The sequence below is a fragment of the Fukomys damarensis genome, unplaced genomic scaffold (genome assembly GCF_012274545.1).
Source record: "Fukomys damarensis isolate Sample0158 unplaced genomic scaffold, DMR_v1.0_HiC HiC_scaffold_16, whole genome shotgun sequence".
Classification (NCBI taxonomy): domain Eukaryota; kingdom Metazoa; phylum Chordata; class Mammalia; order Rodentia; family Bathyergidae; genus Fukomys; species Fukomys damarensis.
Window position 1 is genome coordinate 135,279,137 of NW_022900928.1, and position 4,255 is coordinate 135,283,391.

Below are 4,255 nucleotides of genomic sequence, written 5' to 3' on the forward strand. Positions count from 1 at the left end.
AGGAGGGGCTGGCAGGAAGGGTCCGGACAGTTCACAGTTTCTCACCAGTCCCCCTGATAGCTGTGTAGAGGGCGTGCATTCCATTCAAACAAAAACAGGACACGTTACCAATAAAAGTCACCCTAAGAGAAAAAGGCTAAACAGAGTTCCTGAAGGACAGGGAAAGGCTTCTACATAGACTTGATCTACAAGCGGGACTAAAGAGCAGCGATGAATACGGGCTTAACTCTAAACAATCTGCCAAATGGAAACACCAAAAGGAGACACAGAGCAAACAGATGTCCAGACAACATAGAGAAAATGAGAATGAAGTTGAGGGACCCAACTGGAAGGACAAAAGCAAAAGCTTCAGTCTGAAACTTAGTTAGGAAGAAAGGGGAAGGTAAAGCAAAAACAAGAAATGGTGTCAGCAAACACACAGAGAGAATCCAAGCCTAACACATCAGTGAGCATTGCCAGTGGAAGTGGCTCAACTCCCAGTGCCAAAAGGAAACAGTGTCCAAGCTTATCTTTGAGAAGGGAATTCACCTCTAGGAGGAGCCGCATCCGACACTAACATGACTCCTCCAGGACTAGAGGGAGAGCAGGGGGAAAGAAGTGTGGGCCAAGGGGAAGGAAAGGCCCGTGAGGCAGCTGCTCCACAGCCCTGGAAACAGACTCCGGGAAGAACAGTATTCCTCTCCCGGGGCCACGCCCTGTGGAAAGGTGAATTTCATCCGGCACTTAGGACAATGCTGTGTTTGTCGGACCTTCCTGGGCTCCAGGGGAATACTCCTCTCCCGCCCAATGGAGAACGAGTGGGGACTGGGTGCCTAGCATTTTCTAGGATGGACTTTCTCCCAGTGACCCCATGCAGTCCTATGACGTGAAACACCACTTGTAAACTCATTCTGAACATCACATCTGCAGTCAGCACCCCTTCGGTGAACTCCAGACACATGGAATCCACTGTCTGTCCTTGTGACATTTCCTTTGGGTGTCTAAGAGCATCTCCAGCCTCCTAAGTCTAACCCTCGGCCTTTAGTCTCTCTTCTGGCACAGGCTCTTCTCCTAGGCATTAGCATCTCCCATAAAGCAGACCCCACCTCTCCATGCTTAGGCCCAGATCAATGGAGTCATTGGAGGGATCACTTCCTCTCCTTATATTCTGCTAGCGAGTCCAGTAAAATTTCTTGCTGTCTGTCTTTTGGTCTCCTTCTTCTTGTGGTGTGGAGGATTGAATTCAAGGCCTTTGCACTGAGCTATTGAGTTCTTAGCGTCTACTTTGAGTCCTCCTTCCTCTCTCGCCTTTTGTGCTTGTTTGCTTTGTTTTGGCCATTGCCTCCCCTCTTTGAAGAAAAGCCAAACCCTGATTTCTCTCCACCCCAAATGTTCCCACCCTGCCTGAGCTACTGAAACCTCTCCCGTGGGCGACAGTATCTGCCCCCCTTCACTGATATGCCTGCTTCCACCTCTGATTTCCATGTGTGCCCAGATCCTCCTAGAAGTTATATCAAGACAGGATCCAATGTGCACACAACTTGTGTCAAACCCTGTGAGAGAAAAAGGCCAAAGAAACAAGAGAGACTGGCATAGCTTCCAGAGTGCGAAGCAAGGGAGATGTCAAATGAAGGCAAGAAGGCAGGTTAGGTGCGAGGTTGCAGGCTTCTGTGTGCTTAGGAAAAGTTGAGTGAGGCTGCTGGGGGCTCCTGAGCCAAAGCCACCTGCAGGGAGCTCTGGGATTCCTTGTGTGGACCTGCCTTGGTCTGTCTCCCTCCGGGCTCCGTAGAGACCCGAGAACAGTGGAAAAGCAGTGGGAAGCAGTGGGAAACCAGTGGAAAGCATGGCCTCCAGCCCTGCCTCTGGGCTTGCCCGGAGTTCTGACTCCTGCACCCAGCCATCCAGAGCGCTCCCAAGTGACTGCAGCTCCAGCTCTTCCATCTGTTCTCAGCTCTGAGGCTCTTGCTCAATTGCCCAGGCTGGGCACAGCCTCAAGTGCCACCTGCCTCAGTTTCCCAATATGGGGATTCCACAGATGCACCACCTCACCCTGTGCAGTCCGAGCGTCTTTAGGTTGATGTCCTTTGGGAAGTTTTCGTCTGGTCTCCCTGGCATCACTCCTAAAGGCAGCAGATGGTTTTGGAATGAGTGGTCAGAGAAGTCAAAACAACAAGCCCTTTATGGAAAATTGGTTCACACTGCGGCCTGGGCAGGAAAGACAGGGTGTGTTGGAAACATCTCCCTCTATCAGAAAGTGAGAAAGTGCTGGAAATCCATGGGAACACAGGCTACTCTTTGAAGGGCTCACATCGCTCAACTTTGGGTTCATTTGAGCACCAAAATAAATGACAGCCGTTTTGTATTCCAATTCACTGATTCGTCAAAAAGTTTGGCGTCTACTTATAATTCCAGCACTCTGGAGGCAGAGGCAGGAGGACTGCCATGAGTTCAAGGCCAGGCTGGTCTATACACGGAGTCTGAGTTCAGTCTATACTACACAGTGAGACCCTGTCTCAAAAAAATGATCAATAATTCTATCTTCAGGGTTCCCAAGTGCAGCCTTCGGGCACACACAGGGTACACATCAGGGTGGCAACAAAAGGTTGCTCCAGGCAGCGGCCCTGTCGGGAGGCACCTGTTCCCAGCAAGGTGACCCGGCAGGCTGCAGACAGACTTACAGGGGTGAGGCTGCCACGTGTGCGGCACAGGCAAGTGTGCTGTCTCAATTTCCTAAGTGGGAGAGGGGACGGTAGCCAGGGCCTTCACACTGAGCTACACACCAGCTCTCTCATTTTGAGACAGAGCGTCAATAAATCACTAACTCACCCAGGCTGGGCTTGAACTTGTGATCCTCTACCCAGCCTCCCAGTGTGTGCCAGTATGCCAGCTGAGCACTGCCATCCTTTATCAAGCTCTAGCACGTGGGAACAGAAAACTGAGTTCATTCATACTTCAAGTTAGTATGTACAAAAAGTACGTCTGTACCCAACACACACACACACACACACACACACACACACACACACACAACTTCCCAATTCTGCCCTCAAAGAATAAGCACTAAGACCTCCTCTGACAGCAGAGGGCGGTAGTAGCTGGCACACCAGCCACAGGCAGCTTCGACAAGAGAACAAGGCAGGGCCAGGAGCACAGGTGACATGCACCCTCAGCTCACATCCATGAATGCCAGCGGCACCAGGGCTGTCTCCGAGGCCAAAGCTCTGGGACCTCAGAAGCCCTGCATCCACTCGCCTTTCCCAGAGAGCCTGGCTATCCATCTGCAGTCTGGGGAAGCCTGTCGTTGGCTCTCCAAGTCTGGAAGTGGGCGATCGCCACTGAACTGGGCTGGTTCTGGCTTCAGGCCCGGCATACAGTGTGAATTACGGTTTTACCCGAGTACCACAGCTCTTCTGGGACACAAGAGGACAAGGCCCAGCTTCCCAGGAGGGGCGGCGTCACACTGGGTTAGTAAGGAACAGAGTCCAGGGGGACTCCTATCTGAGGGAGCCCTGGTTCCCAACCCACGGTCCTGACACAGGTGCTGACAGAAGCTCGGGCTGGAATTGCTGTGCGCCCTGTGCCACAGGGGTGGTAACAGGACACCTGTCATGGCCCCCAAAATAATAGGAAGGTGGTCTGCTCAGGAGGCTAGGCTAGGTCTGGCTGCAACCTGAAAACCTCGTCTGCAGCTGAGACTAAGAGGGACGTGGCACCATCAGAACTGAGAGGACTCCAAGTCCGGGATGAATAGGTCTGGACAGAAGGCTGAGAGGGAGGTGGGCAGGCCCAGGAGGTGATGGCTGGGGGGCGGGTATGTGGTCACAGCATGTGACATGTGGGGCCTCAGGCCAGGTGGTGGCCAAGGAATGCCCGCCACAGGAGGACTGGAGAGACGGTGGGAGGCAGCCAGCAATACGGGAGGATAGGCTGGCGAGGCTGCTGCTCACAGCACGCTGTGCTGAGCAGGCAAAGGCGTGAGGATATCACAGCCTCCCAGACAGGTTAAGGACCTCGGGTGAGGGGTGGGCACAAAGCCATCCCAGGTCCTAAAAGAGAGCAGGACTGCAGGCAATGATGGGCTAACCCGAGGCTGGGCTGGGGACGCAGGTGCCTCTAAAAGCTGGAAGAGGAAAGGAATCAGCGTCCCCCGGCCGCCAGAAGCAACCCCTGTCAGAGGGCGCTCCACAATGGCAATTGGACAGGTGTGACAGGATGCTCGCCTGGAGGGTCTGCTTTCTGTGAGGAGACAGGTGGGCACACCTGTCAACAGAACCCG